Genomic DNA, 24454 nt, shown 5'->3' with positions numbered 1-24454 from the left:
TTGTAGCTTCTCTTGACTGTGGGAATAGGAAATGGTTGTGATTATAACATCAGCATCAGACTCAACAGTGTTCTGAGAATTTCCTGGAACTGGGAATCCTAGCTAAGGTATAAATATAAACACTTCCTTAAGTTTAGTGACACTAATACATGAGAGATCCCTAATGCTCTCAAGTTAGTCTTTCCCCCCCTCCCCAACTTTTGGCCAGGTCTTAATTGTGGAATAGTGGACATTATGGGGGTCTGATTTCCAAAGCACAGTAAGGTGTCATGAAGTCGGTGCAGACCCTGCTGGTTCCCTACTGTGCGATAGTTGTTAAAAAGTAATAGGGAACTTTTTAGTGTGAACCAAAAGGGTCTACATGGACCAATTACTGTGCAACATATTAGTGGCTTTTGAAATCATACTGCTGTAGTATGTATTGCTGCACCAGGTAGACAAGCCCTAAGTCAGTTACAGGTTACCTGAGCGCAACACTTATCTATCCAGCACTAGTAGTTGAGCCATAGGGCAGGACAAAACACAGCAGCAACTAGATTGATATTTGTAGCACCTTTCCACAGCAAGTAGAGCAGGAAAGGCTGCACTACCTACATCCATTTGCTCCTGTTGTGTTTATGGGTTGGTTGATAGGCTTTAAGAGATTCAAGTAAAAAGGTGGCAGGGCATAAAAGAGATTGAGAATTTGGCCAATTATCTTTGTCTGGAATTTGCATCATAAGTTATATGTAAGTTTTATAGAAGGGTGTCATAGTGTGGTGGGACTCAACTACCTTTTAAATAAATATTTTGTACAAAATATTTTATAAGCTAATAAAGTTATAGCAGTCTTTCCTCAAATAATTTGATATCAATAGGGAACCAAGCCTTGATAAAATGCATATCATATGCAACGTCATCAATGAACTTGGGCATGCAAAGCATGGAACATTCAGAAGGAATAGAAAAGGCAGTAGGACACATCATTAATGAAATACATGTCAAATAGTCCAAATGTCAGTATGCAGTCCTTCACAAAGTACTATACTCATAGGCTTTTGTCAGACTCAATCCAATGGACTACACTATGCATTCAGTTTAATATTCTTCTTTTAGAATACATTATCAGTAAATGGGTAGTGCCATGAATTCTCACATATAAATATGATATCTGTGAAACATGCTGAAATCTGAGTGATGAGTGACTGAAATGCTAAGGGACGGGAATAACTATGTGGGTAGAGACGATTGTGTTACAATATCTACACAAGCATACGTATAAGTTGTACCTGACATAGTGCATGGATTTATTCCTATGCCTTTAAAAAAACATGACTTACCTAATTTTCCTGTTCTTTTGATCCCCCCGATAAATGTTGAATCTTTTAAAAACAACAACAGTTCACTGCATGCTAATGTTAATAGTACATGACTGGCACAATCCTGCAGCTTTTAGTTCTAATTGTGCCATAATTCCCGGTGAAGACAGTGAACATTTTTCCTGAGTAGAGCCTCCAGGATCAGTCCCTTACTAATGCTGTACTGCATTTATTTTGAAAGAAAAAGATTGGATTTCCACACCACTGAAATGAGGAAATGCTGGAATTTTCCTGTGGTTTTACTTCTGACCCCTTGCACACACCTAGGGTGACCAGATGTCCCGATTTTATAGGGACAGTGCGATATTTGGGGCTTTTTTTAATATGGGCTCCTGTTACCCTCCACCCCCTGTCTCGATCTTTCACACTTGCTATCTGGTCACCCTACACACACCTTCAGTTCCAAATTTACATAAAAGGAGAAGCTTAATTTCATTTTAGAATGGATAAAGGTTTGTAGTCTGTTAAGGAAAGTGCTAGGCATTAGGATTTTGATTTCCACAAATCCTATATAGAAAAATACTGTTTTGGGAGTTTTCATTTTAAATCTCTTGAGATTGTATTGAATTCGTGAGGGATGGGGCTCTGTTTATTCACCAAACAAAATCAGCATTGGCCACTACTCATTGAACTTCCCAACCCTTCCCCTTCCCAATAACATAAGCCTGATATTGCTTCTGTTTCTTCACTACATGCCATGTATATATCACAGTGGTGTCCAGACGCTTCAGAAATGGTAACGTTAGAAATGAGAGAGAATAAAATGCTCTTGCCAAACAGTGATGTAAATGCTTCATCAATTGCACATGTAAATGGAAAGCTGCAGGGACATAGAGATCCAAGGTTTAAGGAACGCATCTGATTTTTACCATAAAACTGGTCAAGACTGTCCGTTACAGCTATCCCCCTATTCCATTTTGTTTCTTACAGCTGTCCCCATACTCCATTTTGTTCCCCTCCAGTGGGCGCCCCTCCCTGGCTGTTAAGTTGTTTACCAGGGCCACTGCCCTTCTCAAAAGGATGGCCACTTGTGCTGCGTGCTAAGTGGGACCACTGCCCTGTTCAAAGAGTTAGTCCTTGTTAAACCTGGGCTTGGTGTAGGGTAGGCAATGTCCAGAGCTGCAAGACCTATTGTGTTTTTAAGATCCTGGGCATGAGTCATAGGCCTCATGTGCTTTTGAGTCACCTATTGCACAGGACTCTGCCCAGGCATGTCTCTGTGTTCACGCTGCAGGTTTTCCCTGCCTCCTCTCCCTCCCTGTATCAAAGAGGAGACAATCAAAAGTACTGGGTGGGAAACTGCCTAAAAGTTTGCTTTAAAACCAGACCATTTCTGATCAGACCACCAGAGAAGGTCGTTGCTCTTGCCACCCTGGTTTGACAGTCTAAGGGCTTTGGGGCCTGCTTACGCTCCTCGTGTTTTTCTGAGCATACCCCCAATTTTTAAACTTCCCTCCCACGAAGAAAGAATTGCTGGCCTGAGAGATCTCCTGATTATCGAGACCGTACCTAGCCTTCTGATGTTCTTGCCGCTTCTGCTTCGCTGCTAACTTGGGGGCTGGTAAGAATCCCTCTGTGAAACTTTCTATATTTTTCTTTAAATTATTTTAGCTGCTGGCCTGTCTCCCAGCACACAGATCAAGCTAAATCTTGGTCGTGTCTTAAAACCTCTCCTAAACTCCAAGGCACTTTGCCGCTAAAGATAAGATTGTGCCGCTGCTAAGCTCTGCTCTGTGGGCCTTTTGCCTCAGGCTCTCTGCTTTCACTGAATCCACTGCTGCAAAGCCACCATCCTTGGCTTCCTGGGAGCTGGATCCTCGGCAGCTGCCAGCTCGCACGCGCCCACCAGCTCGACCCGCCCGCCACTGCTGCTAAGAGCACCTATAGAATCAGTTCTTAGTCTAGATAAGTTTAATTTCCATTTGGAGCAATAGCTGTGGTTTAAGCTAGGTTTCAGAGAAATTGTTTGTATTGTGCCTCTGTAAGTTAGGTTTAAAAAATTGTTGCATTGGGTGATCTGTTACTTGCTAATTTGTGTAGTCTTGGTTAAGTTAGATCATAGATGAGATTTGCTGTGTATCTGTATAATTGTGGTTTAGATGCTGTCACTCCCCAGCTGCCCCCCGCAAGCTCCCCAGTCATATTGTTAAAACTTGCAGCCTGTTCTGCTCTCTGTGTCTCCCTGAGTTTAAACCTCCCTCTGCTCTCTGGCTCACGTGCTCCCTCAGTTACCCCCATAACACCCCATCTCATTCCCCTACCACTGCCCTTCGAGCTCTCTCATGCTCTTTTTTAAATGACCCTTCGCCCTCTTTTTATCCCTCCCACGTGTTCATCTAAAAGAAACCCCTCCCCAATTGTCTACCTTAACAAACCCCATACCCCTCACAATTGAATTTTCCCTGTTTTTTGCATTTTCTTAATAAAGTTTATTTTGCACCCCACCAGTGCAGTAGTTGTCCCCCAAGATCCCCTACCTGCTGGCAGGGTCAAATACATTTTCATTTTATCCAATATTGTCCTCTTTTGGAACACCAGCAGCCCGTCCTGGTGTTTGAATAAGATATCCTCTATGTACAAAGCAAACAGACTTTAATGAATTATATACGTGAACCAATGCTGTCAAATTAATCCTTCAACCCTTACATTGCAGAAGCCAAGAGGACTCCTCACTGGAGTAAGTGCTATGCGATATAAGTAAGAGCTGCAGAATCAGGTCTGCACAAGATTAAAAAGTCAGGAGTGATTAAATAACGAGCCAGGAACTTAAAAAGTTCTTGATGATTACAGTTTCCATTATTTTGTATTATGTGCAAAAGGCTGATTCCTTTAAAATACTCAATGATTTTCAAAGATTAGATGAATCAACAAAATCCTTAAAATCATCAGCAATATTTTCTATTTGTTAGAACTGATTATGCTGACAAAAACAAATGGACCCTGTTAACTTCAAGCTGGATACTTAACTACAAATAGGTAAAAGACATAAAAGGATATCCAATTTACTAATAGCTGAAAAATAAAATCCTTACCTTTGCTACGCCATGCATGGCATAATGTTGTTGCATAGTATGTCATTTACATGCTGGCACCATGTTAACTTTTCATGTACTAGAAAATCAGTTTTATCATCTGATTCCATGAAATCTCTTTCTATAATTTGATCATTCCGATCTAGTCACTGACTAGTGAAAGAAAGACCAGCCATATGTTCCTTAACTTCATTTTTATTTAGGCTTATTTGGAGCAAATATTTAGGAATCAACATTTTGAGAAGGGGGAAAGGACCCACAAAAACAACATCCTCCCCCAAGCTTTGAACAGCTGAAAATCAATTACAGTTGGTCCTATAAAATACATGGTATTTCTTGCCTTTATTTGCCTTTCAGGTGTTTTTAAATGGATTAAGATAAAGCTTTAAAAAAACCCTTACATTACATGAGAGCAACTTACTCCTTGAGTTTCTGCAGTGGAGGAGCTAAGGGGAGCCGGGTGGAAGTGACTCACCCCACACCCCTCCCCCGCGCACGCATCACCATTAACGATGATTTCCCTTCGGGCAACCAGAACATTGGATTGACCCTGATTGTTTTCCCCAGCCCGTCCTCGCGCTTCGGGTTTAACACGCCGGATGAAAACAGACAGCAATTTGCTGAGGAGCAGCAGCTCCCTGCTGGTCTTGGGCACTGCGCCCCATCTGCCAGCGCCTGGCTAGGGATCCTTCCATCCTCCCCTCACTTTCCCCTTCCCCCGCTTTGCTTTTAGATTGCATCGTTTAGCTGAACTTTCCCCTCCAACTTGTGCCCCGGTCCCTGCCCTGCCGGGTGCAGGGGTTTTGGCTGGAGCATTTCTCTGTTATTGCTCCTGGAAGTGCAAGACGAGGCGCTGAGAGGGAATGTGCAGGCAGAGCGGAGGAGGAGAGGACAGGAATGAATGCGGTGCAGGATTGCGGCTGAGAGCTGTCCAGGCGGGGTAGTGCTGAAACGCTGCGGCCATGGAGGGGTTGGGGACGAAGGGGAGGCAGGAGCCTGTGAAAAGCCAGAAGAAAACAAACCCGAATACCTTCACAGTGCCACGCAGCCTTGCCTGGGGGTATTTTTCCTGCAGGTGCTCTTGCGCTGAGATGGGTGGGGGAGAAGTCTCCCTCTCTGCCAGCTCCAGGCTCGGATCTCTCGCGAAAACTGTGAATGAGAGCGCCCCAGCTCCACCGGGCTGTCAATTTTTGGTAGGAGGCGTGGGCACCAAAGCCCCGCACGGTGGCTTGCATTCCCCTGGGTCCTAAACACCTCCCTGATCACCTACTCCTCCTGCAGGAGGTCACGCTGGGAGCCCACGGGATGTAAGAGCGGGTCCGGACCGTGACAGATGCTCCCAGAACGATTGCGAGGTTCATCCTGGAAGCAGGATAGGAACACATGACGGTAAAACGCACTCCCCATGTAAGCTCCTCCGTGCTGCTAAATTCACCGCGGAGATCCCGTGAGCTTGATGATTTTGCAGACATTTCTTACAGCTCTAGCAGCCTGCGCTGCACTGGGCAGACGAGGGAGGTGGGAAAATACCCACCCCAGGCTGTTCTCCATATCCCACTTTCCCTGTTAAATCTCAGCACTAATGGAACCCCTCCTCCCTGACTGTCTAGGAGACTACGGCTGTGATTCCAGCCAGGAAATCTGGGCTGTCACAGAGAAAGCAATCTTTAATGACAGCCTTTATCTGTGGGCCTTTGGAGTCTGCGGGTGGGGGAGAGCTTTTGATAATATTGCTGCCAAAACCAAGCCTCCCAATTCAATATTCCTTGAGCACGTTTACTTCTCTTCTTTTCCTCTGTGTTCCCATCTCTTCATAAGTCCTTGTGTGGATGCTAGACGGTTGTTTCAGTAACAGTTCTGTTTGGCATTGTGACACCAACAAAACCATTTTGGCAGAGTGTTCATACTTGGGTGCTTACGCCAGTGGATTGTGTCCACACAGTTGTATCAGCAACAAAAAAAGGATGTTGCTATGTGATTGAGGATCCCTGTGTCCTCTATCTCACTGCCAGGAGCACTACCTTGTGGGAAATTGCCACTGTGCATTGTGGGACAGCTGAAGTGTATTGTGGGATAATCACAAGACTCTCCAAAAATTGGGATTGGAGTCAGATTCCTACAATTCCTAATGTTCTATCCTATTATCAACAGCTCTCCCATGCCAGCCAACCGTTCATGAACTCACCACTGGAAACTCATGAACTCCATCTTGAAAACACTGATGCAGCACAGAGGAATACATCTCTCTTCTCCATTGTAAGAACAGGGCATATGATCCTGTTGTTTTTGCAAGGATGTTGCACTTGACAAACTAAACAGGATGGCTGGACAATGACTACAGAATGACTGCAACTGGTGGAGTGGCAATTTTGGTCCCATCTGGTGAGGACCGAGTGGTGGGGCCAAATTGAGGCGCAAACCTGAGATGACAAGCAGTGGCTCCAGAACTTTCATTGCAGAAAAGCAAATTCGCGAGTTGTGCACTCAGCTCAACCCCATCTTGCAGAGAATGAACACCAAGATGACATTGGAAAAATCAATGGTGGAGGTACTTGTCATTGCGATGTGCAAGCTGCTAAAGTGTGCCTTGCTGTAGACAGTAGTGAGGCTGGGCAATGTGCAGGAAATAATAGATGGACATCCTAAACTATAATGGATAGTAGATGGGACAAAGATCGCCATTGTCTCTCTGGCCCTCCCAATGTAATATCATCTTCTTCTCTTTTCCAAGCTAGCTGGGGTTGGGACACTGGATTAGTCTTTTTTCGGGCTTGCTGGTCCAATGCTCACTCCTGTTGCATGTTTGAATTTATTAACAATTCAAAATTGTCAAATAAACTCAAATGGAATTATTTAATCACAGATGATCAGTCTGAGCTATGTACAGCACTATACAGAATACAGAAAGAATAGATATATTATTACCCTTGGTGTAAGGTAAAGAGCTGGCTTTTGCATCTCTCTCCTCTGTAACTGGTGGGATGCTGGCAGTTTGCACTCTCTATGTGATTTTCAAAACCTCTGTCCTTTTATAGGGTATGAGACCCTATAAGCCCCTTTTTGGAGGGAAAAATACTTTTCCATGATTAATTTCACCGTGTTGTGTTTTAACATCTTTTACTTTATTACTTATGGAATATCCTTTATGGTAGTTTTAGCTTATCAATCATGTAACCTCACAGGAATTGTAATCCAGTCATTATTACTGACAGCTGGTACAACCAGCAGTTCTCACTGAGTTAACATCTTTTAATGGATCCCCATTTCATCATTACAGAAAACATCTGCAATAACAATTGTTCCTTATCAATCTCCCAATCCTAATTATATTTCTGCAGACACTTTTACTAGTCTGAGGGGGTCTCTTTCCTGAATATCTGTTTTTCCAGACTTGGAGGCACCAGCCATAATGAAGTATGGTCCATAAGAAATTCTTTCATATAGGTCACTCACAGGTTATAAACCAGTACTCTGGCCTTACTATTCAAACACACTTTTTGCTAATACCTTAAAGATTTTGGGACAATAGTTCATATGTAAATAAATTTAATATACAAGAAAAAGAAGACTAAAAGGGTTAATATTTACTAACAGGTGCTAACACTTTACATCCACTCTGTCCTCCCATACCCAAAGTATCCATTGTTTTCTTGGCAGAGCTCTTCTCCTCCTCCTGTGACTCCTAGGGTATGTCTATAGTCCTTGCCAGATCAGTGGGTAGTGATCGATCTATTGGGGATCGATTTATCGCATCTAGTGTAGATACGATAAAATCGATCCCCATCGCTCTGTCGTCGACTCCGGAACTCCGCTGCGGCGAGAGGCAGAAGCAGAGTTGACAGGGGAGTGGCAGTGGTCAACTCGCCACCATCCTCACAGCCAGGTAAACTGACCTAAGATACGCTGACTTCAGCTACGCTATTCGCGTAGCTCAAGTTGCATATCTTAGGTTGACTCCCCCCCAAGTGCAGACCTAGCCTTAGTCTCAAATGCCTCCCCAAAAGAAATCCCTTTATCCATGCATGGCCATACCATCTCAGACTCCTCTCTTACAGCATCTCTTTGATATTGTAGATCTTGGTCTTACTCCTGATGACATCATTCAGCATTTTGTCCAGCAATATCACCCCTCATTGCTCCCCTCAAACATTTCATTTCAATGGCTTCAAGTCCTCTCAAGTGCCTCTTTTTGGTCACCCATGTCTCTGATCCATACAGAAGAGCTGGTTTTCCCATAGTTTTGTATAGTTGACCCTGAAGTAATCTGGACATTGGTTTATCAAGAAAAAATACACTTATCTTTCCCCACACTGAGCAGGCTTGTTGCAATTCTCTGTCAATTTCTACATTTGCTGGTAACTGGCCCCCAAGGTATTTAAAAGCAGAAACCGGATTTAGGCGTTGGCCCTTGATCTTGATATTCATTTCTTGTGGTTGCATCTGAATCACCTATATGTTCTCACTCTTTTCTTTACTCATTTAGAGGCATAGTTTGTTAGTTTCCTGTTCCAGGCATCAATCTGCTGGACCAAAACTTCCTCACTATGGGCCATTAATGCAGTATCATCTTCCATTTGGATTTGCTTTCTTATGAAGGCCATCAGAATTATGAATAGTAATGGACTAAAGGCTGATCCTTTATGGAGCTCAGCCTTCACCTCAAAAGCTTCCATTACACTGAAGGACATTCTCATCTTTTTCATGGAACTGTCAGACAAACATTGACTCACCTAGTCATAGCAGTAGTTGCCAAAGTACTTTGTTAAATGCTTTCTCCAAATCAAGGAAAGTGCTCGACAGAAGCTCCAGCTTCTTTTCTACCAACTGTCTAGCGATGAACATACTATCTGTTGTCCACTTTCCTTTTCTAAAAACAAACTGCTTCTTTCCAAAAAATGGGCTCCACTATTTGATGAATGCAACTACCTGATTCTCTGTAATAGTTTCATGAAATGGGACAGAAGCTTAATTTCTCAGTACTTTAAACAATTGTGTACTATTTGTATAATGGTACCAATAGACATTCTCCAGTCTTTTGGGACTATTCTTTTCTTTTCTTTTCAAATAGCATGCAGGACTTACATGAGTCAGTGGATACATGACTTTGTTTGGACCTGCTGCTTTTCCAGGTGCTATCTTCAGCAGGGCAGCCTTAACAGTCATCAACATCTGTGATTATCAGTTCACATGCTTGTAGTATGGCATATAAAGGGTTCTCTTCATTAAGCAGACCATTGTAGTATTCTCAACATTGGTTACATTACTGTAACAAGCAGTCTGCCCCTTGCAACACTTACGAATGGCATGGTTGCTTCATGTTCCCTCCTTTTGTTTCTTGTCCATTTAATCACATACATTTCTTGTTGTTAAGTTCACAGTTGTTCAACTTATTATACAGCTCTTTTTAAATTAGGTTTCTTGCTTTTCTGACTGCTTGATTTGCTTTTTGCTGGGAGGCTTTGCAGGCAGCAACTTCTTCTGAAAGGTTATTTTCTATCATCTTTCTGGCTTCTTTTATTTCTTACTTCTTTCTGCATCTCCTCATTCCACCACAGTTTTGCATGATATTGTGGTCTACCCAACTTAGCATATCAACATAGCATATCAGCTTCTTGGATCAATATGTTCCTACACCACTCCTCTTCTGCTGGTCCAATTTATATATCTCATCTCAAACCTTTTAATTGTCTCCCTAGACTTGACTGCAGTTAGGGTGACTGGATAGCAAGGGTGAAAAATCAGGACAGGGGGACAGGGGGTGGTGGTGGTGGTGGTGGTGGTGCTGGTAATAGGCACCTATATAAGACAAAGCCCCAAATATCGGGACTGTCCCTATAAAATTGGGACATTTGGTCACCCTAACTGAAGTCATGGTACATATTTCCCACTTTTGATGCGTGTCTCATTGGAGCAAAGCTCAGGCCATGTCTATTTGCCAGTCACAAGCATTGCCACCAATGGGTTGTGTTGGAATGAGACGGTTTTTGCTCAAGATAACTTTGTAATCTTTAACCGTGTTATGCTGGTTCATTTGAGTAAGCAAGAAATCTATTTATGTGCATACTGCACTGCTTTGGTATGTATCACGATGATAGTCTCTTTTCTTAAACCAAGTGTTGGCAATCACCCGCTGATTGCCTAAATATACATCATGCAATTCCTCTGTGTTCTGTAATCCCAGCACATGCTGTCCCAGTCTCTGATCATGGTCTGATTGATTGTATGGTATCGAAAGCTCTGAGAATGAGCAGTAATTCTTCTGGTCTGGCCGTATTCACTAGATTCTGCAGGCTCCAAATTTATCAACTAAATATATAAATTGCAAGAAGTACTATTCCATTAATATGAAGGCCTTGATGAATCACTCTGGGTACATTAGTGACAGAAATATTGGCTGGTCTGGAAAAATCCATGATACCTGGACTTTTAGAAACATTGAACTTTTTGACAAAATGAAAGTGGCAATTTTTTCTGAGACTGTCCAACTGACATTACTGGAGCTTTTGTGCCAAATATATGTGGTGATTCAGACTTTTATTTTCCTGGTTTATGTTGTCAGATGCTACCGGTGTGGTGCTCTGCTCTGTTCAATGTTGATATCAGTCGGCTGCATGCATGTGTTCCCTCTGTGTGCTGCCCCAGCTCTGCGCAGATAGCTGGCACAGCAAACCCCAAGAGAACTCCCAATGACCACAGACTCCAATAAGGTACAAAAAGTGTGAAAGTAGAATGAATTATATTGTGAAAATAGAAAAGATTAAAGAAATGCTGTCTGTACCTTTAAGCAAAACTGTTGGAATGCTGCAATCCAGGTGTCAGGAATACAGACATTAACATAGAACAATTGCACCGTTTATGGGCAATTGGTGAAGTATTAGCCTTAGATCAATAAGAGTTAGTAAGGAAGTAGATATGCGTGCTGTGGCCACGTGAATTTATACTGTGTGCTTTCTTGTCCCTTTGTCTAAATTCCTGCTCTTTTATCTGTAAAAAAAAGACTGTTTGGCGCTCTTCGCTGGCGACCTGCACATTTCCCTGGGTGTTGTTGGCGGAGCGCGTGGCTAAGACTAATCAAACAGACGTGGTCTGACAAATTGTGAGAATCCTTGATTCTAACTTGACAACTGGCAGCTCAGGCAGGTTTAGTATGTCCAAAGAGCAAACATGGTCATCTAGCTCCCCGGATTACGCAGTATGCCAAGAAGTTGCCTGCTAAGGTGGCTGTTAGGCTTAGTACATATGTGGTCCCTGGCAAATGGACCCCCAGCTCACCAAGCTGCGGACTTTCCCACTCCCAGCTAGGATGCCAGTACCAAGACAACGCCGCACTACGGGATGCATTCTTATACAGCAGTACAAACAAGTACGACTCACTCCTGACGTAGTGAGGTGCGCAATCCTCTACAAGGAAGGTGCTGTTACTCCACCGATTCATCTCTGTACTGTCAAACAACAAACAACTCTATGCATACTACACCTCTTGACCGCTGTCTCTTAGGATGGGTCAGACCTGTCCTTGTTATCCATATGGAATAGATACAAAGTATAAATGTTCTGCATTATGTAGTTCCAGTACCTTTTAGGATGACTATCTTATTTGCAGCATCGGCCCTTTCCTTGCCCCAGCTTCTGTACCCTAAAGGGCCTCTCCTCGGCTCACAGTTTACTTATGTTTATAATTACACAGTCTTGACCCTCTACTTTAGTATTCAGCCTTGGCCTCGTATCAGGCCTCGTACATCACACAAGGTTTATATCTACAGGGCAGCCTCTTACTACGCTTATGGACAGACATATAACAGCAACCTAGACAGTAGCAAGAAAAGGATAACGATGCACCGAGTAGTTTGTAGTAACTGAATATAGAGTGTAGTACGATTGTCATCCGCCATGTAGACCAATTCACTAAAGGAAATATTAAATAAAGGTGATACAAAGAGGTTGATGTGTCAGTCAATGGTCATCGGGGGAAACATACAGAGACATAGGGGGACGCTGGCAATTGGTTATAAGAGTTCAGCATATAATACACCGCTACAGCCGTGTAATGTCGCCAATGCGGGCGTGATACGGTGGGATGGGGTCCAAGATATGAGTAGGGGCAGTGAGGTGACTATCGCCTCATACTCAGTGGGTCCTACACACAGTCATGGGTATGAGTAAGCGGGCCGGGTAATGGGACAGGGTGACCTCACGTGGTGAATCCAGATGGTAAGTTCAGGACTCAAGGGATATGGTTTAGTAGGGGGTTGTAGGGTTTTCCCCCTCCCCCCCCGTGGGTGCGTTGGAGCCCAATCAGCTCACTCTGGTATTGGCGGTGGCCGGTGATGTGTTCAATGTAAATGTCTCTAGACCACCGGATAGTGTCCGAGACCATCAAGCGTCTCATGAGTCGCGCATAGCGACGGCCCACCCCACAGGCCCTGAGCACACGTTCATTCCAGGGGTCCCAGGCGCCCGTACTAAACACATGCTTTGCCACAAATAGTTGCTGACAGCAGCAGAATAGTGAGACTCAGGAATCTTTGATTCCATGACAGGTTCTTGAGGGGAATGTGCTTTAGTGGTAACAGACACTTCTGCCCCTGCCCTTGCCCCTCTATTCTGTTTCTGTCCTTGTCCTGTCCACCCTCTCCCAGTTGATCATCCTAATCTGACCCTCTTTGGCTCCTTGTCCCATTCCCAAGGTTCTCCCTTTGCACAGGTAGTCCCAATCTCACCCTGCAAGATCACTGTCCAAGACCCAGTCTTCCCCCATGGCTACCTCTGATTTGTGCTTTTTTCCCCCCTTTCTCCAGTCCCCATCTTCCACCCATATACCTTGTCCCAGTCTCCTTGCCCAGCCAATCCCAGTCTCCCCTGGTTCTTTATCTAAGTGCACCTCCTACCCATGTTCTTCATCTGATTGCAATCTTTCCCCCCTGCTCCCAATCCCAGTTAGCCGCCCGGATGTTTATTCCAGTATCTGTGTCCAGCCAGTCTTCTCCTCGTCTCCTCACCTGATCTCAATCTCTTGCTGCTCACCCGATCCCATTTCTCTCCACTCACATTCCCCACTCCCACTAGCCTGCACTCCCAGTCTCCTGGTCTAGCAAGCCCCAGTCTCCAACTCAGTTCCCAGTGTCACCTCCATAGCTCCCAATCTACTCCCTCCACCCCTACTCCACCCATCTTTTGTCCCCACTGCATCTGAGTCAGGCAGTTTCCTCCTCTTCCACACTGCCTCTTTGCCAGGAAAGTTGGATGTGGGCAGGAATTGAAAGCACAGGGTAAACATCATCCCTGATGTCAGCTCCTGTGCCAATTGCCACATCATCCCCTGGCATTCAGGAGGAACAACTGCAGGTAAAATCTTGCAGGCCCAGGCTGGAGCATGTTCAGTCTGTCTGTGGGAATGGTAGATGTGCAGTCTGGTTGGCAGGTGGGTCTGATATCAGAGGGGTACCCATGTTAGTCTGGATCTGTAAAAGCAGCAGAGAATCCTGTGGCACCTTATAGACTAACAGACGTTTTGGAGCTTGAGCTTTCGTGGGTGAATACCCACTTCGTCAGATGCAGGGGTATTTGCATCTGACGAAGTGGGTATTCACCCACGAAAGTCATGCTCCAAAACGTCTGTTAGTCTATAAGGTGCCACAGGATTCTCTGCTGCTTTTACAGGTAGGTCTGAGAGTATGGTGCATGCTTAGTACCAACAGACTCTTCAGAGAATTTAGCTGCCAATCTCTAACAAGACTCTATTGAGCATGTGCGAACTGTGTTTTTTTCCCCAAGGCTAATAACTTGCCCAGATTTTGGCAGTTTTTCATGAGCATGACAAAATGCACATCCTTGATTCCAGGGCAACCTCCCTGACAAGCTTCAACCTCCTGCTTCAAAGTAGGGAGGCTTTAGAGTTTTTCAGTGAAACAGCTACAGGAATTTTTCCTAATCTTGTTCTAAGGAATGGCTGAATCATTTTTGCTGAAATAGTTGTTTTTGAAAAACAGACACTCGGCAAGAAAAATTTCAGACTGAATGAAAACAGAGTCTTGCAATGGGACATGTCAGGTAACTTTAACTATGGGCATCGCTATCAGCACTGCCTACAAATCAGAAGTTACTTTCAATTCAGATAAAAGGGAGAGCTGTCACTATACCAGCCGAGAGGAAAGGGAGATCTGTGAGGCAGATCCTCTGCTTTCAGCAGAGAATGGCGAGCTGTGTCCATTCACTCCCTTCCTCCAACCCTGTATATTTAAAACCAGGACACCAAGCCTCTTGCAGTCTCTGACCCAACCACATGGGCTGGGAGAGGTAAAGCAGCAGTTTCCAGTGGTAGAGACAAGGAACTCAGTGTTCAGAAAGAGTCATGCAGCACTCCTGGAGGGCATTTTCATAGCTCTCTGGACACCAGGGGTGTCATCAGATATTTATGTCCTGCACTGACTACTGAGATAATTTTTGAATGATAATATACATGCTATTTTTAGAATCCTACTGCAAGTATCCAGTTACTGTACATATGGTAAAAAATAATGTACTCTCTGCTATACAGTACTTCAATGGGGATTGCTAATACTATTACGTACAATGAACATAATTCTATAGATCACCTCGACTAGACAGTCTACTTTCTGAAGTGACCACTTCAAAGGTTTAGTAAGAAGGTGCAGGTTTTACACAGTCATTTTTAAGAGTGATCCAAAATGATCTTTTGATATGAAGGAGTTCTGTGGCACCTTATAGACTAACAAATGTATTGGAGCATGAGCTTTTGTGGGTGAATATCCACTTCGTTGGATGCATGTAGTAGAAATTTCCAGAGGCAGGTATAAATATGCAAGCAAGAATCAGGCTAGAGATAACAAGGTTAGTTTAATTAGGGAGGATGAGGCCCTTTTCTAGCAGTTGAGGTGTGAACACCAAGGGAGGAGAAATTGGTTTTGTAGTTGGCTAGCCATTCAGTCTTTGTTTAATCCTGAGCTGATGGTTTGAAATTTGCAGATGAACTGAAGCTCAGCAGTTTCTCTTTGAAGTCTGGTCCTGAAGTTTTTTTGCTGCAGGATGGCTACCTTTAAATCTGCTATTGTGTGTCCAGGGAGATTGAAGTGTTCTCCTACAGGCTTTTGTATATTGCCATTCCTAATATCTGATTTGTGTCCATTTATCCGTTTCTGTAGTGACTGTCCAGTTTGGCCGATGTACATAGCATAATGAGGCGTATATTTACATGGTGAATGTGGCAGTTGGAATGAACCAGTGATGGTGTGGCTGATCTGATAGGTCCTATGAATGTGTGTCACTGGGTAGATATGGTGGTGCAGAGTTGGCATTGAGGTTTGTTGCATGGATTGGTTCCTGAGCTGGAGTTACTATGGTGTGGTGTGTAGTTGCTGGTGAGAATATGCTTCAGGTTGGCGGGTTGTCTGTGGGCGAGGACTGGTCTACCTCCCAAGGCCTGTGAAAGTAAGGGATCATTGTCCAGGATGGGTTGTAGATCAATGATGATGCATTGGAGAGGCTTTAGCTGGGGACTGTATGTAATGGCCAGTGGAGTTCTGTTGGTTTCTTTCTTGGGCTTGTCTTGCAGTAGGAGGCTTCTGGCTACACATCTGGCTCTGTTGATCTGTTTCCTTATATCCTTGTGTGGGTATCGTAGTTTTGAGAATGCTTGGTGTAGATTTTGTAGGTGTTGGTCTCTATCTGAGGGGTTGGAGCAGATGCAGTTGTAGCTCAGTGCTTGGCTGTAGACAATGGATCGTGTGGTGTGTCCAGGATGGAAGCTGAAGGCATGAAGGTAGGCATAACTGTTGGTGGGTTTTCGGGATAGGGTGGTGTTAACGTGACCGTCACTTATTTGCACCGTTGTGTCTAGGAAGTGGACCTGTCATGTAGATTGGTCCAGGCTGAGGTTGATGGTGGGGTGGAAGTTGTTGAAACTGTGGTGGAATTTTTCCAGGATTTCCTTCCCATGGGTCCAGATGATGAAGATGTCATCAATGTAGCGTAGGTAGACACTGATATGAAGTTCACTGTAATTTGGCTATTGCTATTTCTATAGGCATGTATGCTTCATTTCAAAAGAAAGCCAGTGAGGTAACAAAAACATTTGAATGTAAAATATATTTGCATCAATAACAGAAATTCTACCACTGGACACGTATGTGTGGCCTACATTGACAGAAAGTAACAGGAGAGCAGAATTCAGATCTTCATGTCAAAGGTAAGATGATAAATGGATCCTGCTGGTTACCATTTGGGCTAAAGCAAAAATGTTTATCTTCATACAATATCAGTGGCTGTTAGTAAAAAGTATAACTGGAATTTATATAGTAGGCAATAACCATCATATTAAAATTCAATTTAAATTTTATATGAAGCGTTTAATTAGAGCCTACTTTCACTGACATTGGTTGCAAAACTCTCAGACCCAGCTCCACAAAACAACTCAGGCACTGCACTGAGTGTTGCCACCCCTAACTTTTAGACACCTTTTTTGGGATTTGTTAGGGTTAACAAAACCCATGTAGAGTTTTCCCTTGCAAAGGGAATTAAAACAAATAGTAAAAGGTTCTATAGCCATATAAATAAGAAGAAAACCAAGAAAGAAGAAGTGGCACTGCTAAACACTGAGGATGGAGTGGAGATTAAGGGTAATCTAGGCATGACCCAATATCTAAACAAATACTTTGCCTCAGTCTTTAATGAGGAGCTTAGAGATAATGGTAGGATGACAAATAGGAATGAGGATATGGAGGTAGATATTACCACATCCAAGGTAGAAGCCAAACTCGAACAGCTTAGTGGAACGAAATCAGGGGGCCCAGATAATCTTCATCCAAGAATATTAAAGGAACTGGCACATGAAATTGCAAGACCATTAGCAAGAATTTTTAATGAATCTGTAAACTCAGGGGTTGTACTGTATGACTGAAGGATTGCTAACACAGTTCCTATTTTTAAGAAAGGGGGAAAACGTGATCCAGGCAACTACAGGCCTGTCAGTTTGACATCTGTAATATTCAAGGTCTTGGAAAAAAATTTGAAGCAAAAAGTAGTCAAGGACATTGAGGTCAATGGTAATTGGGACAAAATACAACATGGTTTTACAAAAGGTAGATCGTGCCAAACCAACCTGATCTTCTTCTTTGAGAAGGTAACAGATTTTTTAGACAAAGGAAATGCAGTGGATCTAATTTACCTTGATTTCAGTAAGGCATTTGATATGGTTCCACATGGGGAATCATTAGCTAAATTGGAAAAGATGGGGATCAATACAGGGCTGCCCAGAGGATTCAGAGGGCCTGGGGCAGGGCTGGGTCTTCTGCGGCAATTCAGCAGCGGGTCCCTCTCGGAGGGAAGGACCCGCCGATGAATGAAGCGGCGGCAGTAGAGCAGCCTAAGTGCTGCCGATCGCAGCTTTTTTTTCTTATTCTTCTTTCTTCTTTTCCCACCGCTTGTGGTGCTTGTACTCACCGAAAAGTGCTCTGAGGCTTTGACAGCACTTCAGCAGCAGGTCCTTCACTCGCTCTGAATCTTTGGCTGCACTGAAGGACTTGCCGCCAAAGACCCGGAGCAACTGAAGGGCCCGCTGCTGAAGTGCCATGGAAAACCTGGAGTGGCTTGTGGGGCCCCTGCGAGGCCTGGAGCCTGGGTCAAATTGCCCCACTTGCCCCCGCCTCTGGGTGACCCTGGATCAATATGAAAACTGAAAGACGGATAAGGAACTGGTTATATTCAGCTTGCCCTCTAGTTTCATTTTGGTTTTTTTCAGTGTTAAGTCTCTAATCTTCACCTTCCTTGTGGATAGGAATTTTTTAAAAATAACAATAAAGAAAAATTTGGTATACTCTTGTATCTTGTTCATGAAAAAGACAAGACAAGTTGCTGTATCTAAAACTAATAATCCAATTTTAATAACTAATTGGGAGCTCATTCTTTCCCACTCATCTACAATTATCTGTGTTTATTTCCTTGCAAAGTTAATGTGCTGACACTTCCAGCAGATTACAAAAAGATGCTTAAATTGTTTGAGCCCAATAACTTACTATTCTTAAAGGAAAAGTAACTCCTATATCAAATTTCAGAGGATTTCATATATATTTTAGAAGCCTTTGAATATTTTTCAAACTCTAAAAATATTTTAAAATATGTACACAATGTGTTCTTTTCACTGAATAAAAAATGTTCACTAGTGAATTGTTGATGTGATGAATTTAATTGCAGAGAGCCTGAGTCTGTCGTGATGGGTAAAAGTCACCTCTCTGCTGTGTGCTCTCACAATTCCTATCCACTGCATAAGTCTCATATAATGCCATCCAAATAGGTCATTGTTGGGGCTTAAATAGAAATGAGCCCTTGGGGTGAGCCATCTTCACAGGGAGAATTTCACCTGTTAAGCAGAACCACACTCCAAGCAATCTCAATGGGCCAGTCCCTTGACTGACGTAAATTAGCATAGCGCCATTCAGGGCCAGCTCCAGGGGTTTTGCCGCCCCAGGCAGCCAAAAAACAAACCATGATCGCGATCTGTGGCAATTCAGCGGGAGGTCCTTCACTCCAAGTGGGAGTGAGGGACCCTCTGCCGAACTGCCGCCGAATAGCTGGATGTGCCGCCCCTTCTCCGGAGTTGATGCCCCAAGTACCTGCATGCTAAGTTGGTGCCTGGAGCTGGCCCTGGCTCCATTTAAGTTCAGTACAGAAACCCTATTTAAAACCAGTTAAGAATCTGACCCTAACTGAATTCAATAGAATTATTTATAGGGTAAGATTTTGCTCAGCATGAATGAGAGTGGCAGTATCATGCTAAAGTTCAGGAAATGAAATGTTTTTTCACTGGAATGTTATCTCCCTGAACATATGCAATATTTTGGATGGCTAGTTAGGATGCTGTGTTCATTTTTAATATAGGCAGTTTGTGCAATGTGGGTCAGTTGACATTACAGTAAGAAATTAACTCTTGACCTGCTGAATGATTTTGTATGTATTTGGTAACTTTGCTGTGCCCAAGTGCTGTCAACCAAGAAGACAATAAAAAAATAGATTTACTTTTAGAGTGAAGAATGTATGGTTATATTTTGGCTGGCCCCATACACAGGTTTCCGTAGCAGAGGGGGTGTACGGAACAGTGCCCTCATCTTGTGCAAGTCTTGTAAAGCCCCTGTGCTCTGGAGCCCTCCAGGATTGCATCCTCCTTACTCTTCCGGGGTGCCCTGTCATCTAAATATAACTATTGCTGCCTCTCCTTCACACACTGGCAAGTCATGTGGGGGGAAGTAAATTATGTCGCACGAAGGAGTGTAGTAGCAGGCATGCTGCCTCTATGTACCCATTTTGTATCCCTGAAGGAGAAAACCCCTATGTGCTACTCATGAGGTGTTATTCAGCACTGCTCCTTACTGGGGGCTGTGTTTAAATACCACAGTCTAGCCATTAATTAATTACAATGCCACCTTATAAAATCTGCCAGTAGTATTCTGAGATCAGAGCTAATGTTTTTCTCCATGATCTTGAGATATAGATCCCTAGTGGAAACCAAGTCTGCTGAGGAAATTTATGGTGAGGAAAATTATCCAGGTGGTAGACAAGCCTAGGAAGAAGGCTTAGGATGGGGTTTCATGTAGAATTATTTTAGAAATACTTTTTTGTTTAAAAACCTGCACTCCAGGAAAGATGACAGTTTCTTGGTCCTATGAGAGTGTAGTTTTTGTTCGGAGCAGTGTGGTTATATACACCACACAATTACGTGTATTATGCATACACTACATTTTACAGAAAATATTCTGGAAATGTTTGAGAGAGGCTTTAAACTTTTTTATTGGCAGTATATTTTTGCATTCTTCCATCTGCCGGTCTTGGCTTCCGTAGTCCAATGGGTCCAGTTTCTCACTGTATGTTTTCCTGAGGTGTCTTGGCCAGGCCTCTAGAATTCACATCCCCTTTTCCCCCACTTCTGTCCCAAAAAATCTCAGTTAACTTCAAAGCACAATGCAAAGGTATCTGCTTTCTGATTGGAGAGAACTGAAAGGTGAGTTTGTTTGAGATTGCTGGAGATGAGGCAAATAGTGCACTATCAGTTGGTGGTTTAATTTGTTGTGTAACTGGAGGTTGGTTTAGACTGAATTTGTTATTTTAAAATATTGTGTATGATGTTTTAAAATTAATGAAGCACATAAACGTATGACACTTTGACTAGCAACTCTATAAGCCTATAATAATCTTGATACTAAGGTCTTACATGTGTGCAAGCAAGTATGCATGCAGTATAACCTCAATTATCTGAATGTCACAAGGAACATTGAATCATTTCACATATTTGTGGTTTTGGATAACCGGGAGAGTTTCAGTGAAAAAAAGAGATGGGGGACATGACCCCATTTTGGATAGCTGAAGTTTGTGTAATTGAGGTTGAAGTGCATGTATATGCATACACAGCGAGTGAGAGAAATTATGACGCCAAACTCGAGCTGGTGTAAATCAACATAGCTCTACTGAAGTCAACAGAGCAGTGCTGATTTACACTAGCCAATGCTGTGGCCTTTGTGTGTGTGTGTGTATGTGTATTTATATATACATTGTACAAGAGTTATTTCACTCACATCTGGGGAGAAACACAGTCAGCAGTTTAACAGTTTACATTAACACTACGTATCAGGAAATGAAAGCCACAGTAACCCACTGAAATGGCTTCATAGTGCAATTTCATCTCCTAGGGATGCAGCATTAGAGTTGGGGCCTAAACATTGACAATATTATCTTGCCAATGCTGGGTGCATTTAAATATCTTTGGCAAGACCCTGTAAAAGCCACAAAGAATATATAGCAGATCTAGGGTCCTGCAGCTGCCTGACAGGTTGGAAGCTTTTGTGGTTTTTTGATTGTCAAACCTGGCAGATCCCTCGGGAGGAGAGGCTGCTGCTGTCCCCATTCCAAATACGTGCTGATTTGCTCATTAAAATGTGTGTTCATCTTATTTTCCCAAGGCCCAGCAGTGCACAGCAGGTTTAACGAAATTGCCCATAAGAAACCACCTTAAATCATCTGCTGCCCTGACCGGCAGCACCAGAAGCAGATGCAGCAGCAGATCCCAGGACAAAGGGGGGCTGTTTAGCAGCAACTTTGCATTTTTGTATCAGTCAGGTATTATCATCGCTAATAAACAAACAAGAAAGAGGTGGGAGAAGCAGGAGAAAAAAGGAAATGCAAGAGCAATGGCACCTTCTCATTGCCTTATTTGTGTCATTATCCACTCCTTTGTTAGCTGTTCAGCAGGAGCGGAGAAGGAGCCCCTACCCCAGGCACCCAAGATTTTTTGTTCAGAAAGGAATTAATAGGCTTGTTTTCAGGGAGCATGGAACTGGAGGAGGGCTGACAATGAGCTGTCACTTCATAGATCACAGAGCAGTGGATCTAGTCCTTTCCTTCCCCTTTTGGCTGAGACTTTAATTGCTCTGAGGGACATGGCTCTCTTGTTCTGTCAGTGTGTGTGTAGACAGAGAGTGAGATGCAAAGAATACTGAGTATGTGAGTATTTTGTGTGTGTTCCACTATCTATACATGCTCAGATTATATATAGCTACACCTGTACCTCAATATAATGCTGTCCTTGGGAGCCAAAAAATCCTACCGTGTTAAAGGTGAAACCACGTTATATCGAACTTGCTTTGATCCACCAGAGTGCACAGCCCTGTCCCCCCACCCTCCCCGGAGCACTGCTTTACCATGTTATATCTGAATTTATGTTATATCGGGTCACGTTATATCAAGGTGTATTTAAAGAAACCCTTAGAATGGGGAATTAATTCCAGCAGCAGTAGCCCTTCTTTTTGCCAGGTATTACTGAAGTCTTTTCCATGGCTGCCAAGACATCTCTGGAAAGCCAATGAAATCCAGAGATTGTTTAACCCTGTGTTTTAGCTAAATTGTCATCTATAAATTGGGTCTGGACATTGAACCCTTAAAACAAGAGCAGGGGGTTAGCTTTGGGCCATTTCCGTGATGATAATTTGGTAGAAAGCTAGATCACACATGGCAGATGCTCCCCAGTATAACAGCTACACTTATTGCCATTAGGAATGAGCAAAATTATGCTGCATGTAGGATATTGAGATAATGTGAGTCAGTGACGCTGCCACTCAAGGTTTGATGTGATGGGAATTTTATAATGTGCATGTGTTAGTGGGGGACCAAATAAATGTTTAGTTTTGTTGATTATCAAATTAGCTCTTTCTATCTTTTGGGTAAAGGAAAAATTGTTTCAGTGCTGTAAAACATAACGTATTGCAAATTATTGTCAAATTTCCAAGTGATCACTTCGGCCTGAGTTTTTTGTTGTTTTTGTTTTTGTTTTGGTAGTGCACGTATAGCTTTTGTAAGGCACATGCTCACTAAGTACACCAGCCCAATCTTCAGCTGGTGTAAATCAGCATAGTTCCAGTGATTTCAATGCTGCTCTGCTGATTTACACCGGCTGAAGATCTGGCCCAATTTTTTTCTTTAAGTATACTGAATTCCTACAGAATATACCATTTTTCATAAAGGTTTTGATGGGTTGTCTGATCACAAATAGCACATTCCCTACTGAAAAAATAGATTTAGGCCAAGCAAGTTAGGTTTTGATGTTGCAAAACAAAATTAGGGGTCGCTGGGATCCAGAGTTTATTTCAGCTGAAGCACTGAAGCTCAGCAAGTTCAGATAAAGGGTTCCTTTGGTTCCTTCCTATTGACTGTCGCACACTCAGGATTGAAAACTCTCTCAGTATAAGACCCCCATCACTGCCTCACAATCTTTAGTGCATTTATCCTCACACACCTTTTGTGAGGTAGGGAAGTGCCATCATTCCTATTTTATAGATGGAGACTGAACTGCAACGGAACTAAGTGCCTTGCCCAGGGCCATACAAGAAGTCTCCTGAATCCCAGGACAGCACCCTAAGCACTGGACCATCCTTCTTCAAGTAGATGATGACTTGGTGGCCTGCAGAAGCACTGCAGGGGGGACAATTCATTCCATTCTGCACCATGGCTTCAAATGTGCTAGTCATACCCACAATCAGAGACTGCCATTCTTCTACACTTCTACATGGTAAGTGTTTCCTTTCACGGTTGCTTCTAGGGCAGTTTCCTCATTAAATATTTTAACAGCCCTGTTAGCCCCATAGGCACAGCTATAAGAAATCCAGGTATGGTAGGCTGTACCTGTGTTTGAAAATGTTTCATGCACATTAACAAGACACTGAGTATGCACAGTATTTCTTAACCCCTTCGTTGTTCTTTGTGTAGTTTCTAGTTTCAGAGGTGATGCAAGTGTTGCTGAGAAAGTCGGAATAGGATTACACGAGTGGTTATGACTAAAATCATGCAGGGGCATTTTAAAATGTGCGCTGAATATTTAATATCTGAGGATCCTAATGCCATTGTCCAGGCCTCTGCTGTGATTTGTATTTAAATTCCTATTTCACGTTCAGCACTATGGTATCTGAGGAGCTGTTGTGTGCAGTGACTATTAAATAAATGTTCTGGAAATGCAAGGGGGGTGCATTGGTGAGCTAGCTTTGAAAAGGTGGTTTACACTTAGACCAGTTAATGTAAATTAATAAACTTAGACCAGTTAATATAAATTAATTACAGATATGCTGCATGACAGTGGACAAGGACAAGTCTCTTACCCTACTGTACCTCAGTTTCCCTCTCTGTAAATTGGGGTAATACTTGCCTACTTGACAAGTTCAAACTGTGAAAACCCTAAACTGGGATGTGGTACAGCCCTGTAGGCAAAAAGCAGCTGTTGCAACACTAGGTCCCAATCATTGGAGTGTTCATTGACGAATTTATGTATCACGGCCCCCAAAGTTCCATTAAACCTTTCCACCAGGCCATTGGTTTGATGGTGGTAAGGGGTGGCAACCAAGTGATTCACCCTGTGAGTTTCCCAAGTTCTTTCATGGTTCCTGCCAGGAAATTAGATCCTGAATCTGCAAGGATGTCAGAGGGCCAACCTACCCTGGCAAAAATGTCTGTTAGGGCCTGGCACACAGCTTTAGCCCTGGTGTTGCCTAGAGCTACTGCTTCCGGCCATCGGGT

The 24454-nt window shown here is 43.2% G+C and overlaps 2 protein-coding genes across 2 annotated transcripts in view; one reads left to right on the top strand and one right to left on the bottom strand.

Annotated features, from left to right (window-relative positions):
* The window catches only part of CLVS1 (clavesin 1), a 141313-nt gene extending 135606 nt beyond the window's left edge, over window positions 1-5707 (bottom strand). The window contains exon 1 of the mRNA XM_032768997.2: window positions 5421-5707. The gene's annotated coding sequence lies outside the window, so the exon portion shown is untranslated. The remainder of the gene's footprint in view (window positions 1-5420) is intronic.
* ASPH (aspartate beta-hydroxylase) overlaps window positions 1-24454 on the top strand; it is a 522004-nt gene that overhangs the window by 357069 nt on the left and 140481 nt on the right. The window lies entirely within an intron of this gene.

This window comes from Chelonoidis abingdonii, chromosome 2, assembly GCF_003597395.2.
Source record: "Chelonoidis abingdonii isolate Lonesome George chromosome 2, CheloAbing_2.0, whole genome shotgun sequence".
Taxonomy (NCBI): domain Eukaryota; kingdom Metazoa; phylum Chordata; order Testudines; family Testudinidae; genus Chelonoidis; species Chelonoidis abingdonii.
The sequence above is the reverse complement of the archived record's forward strand: the minus strand, read 5'-3'. Positions and strand labels throughout refer to the sequence as shown.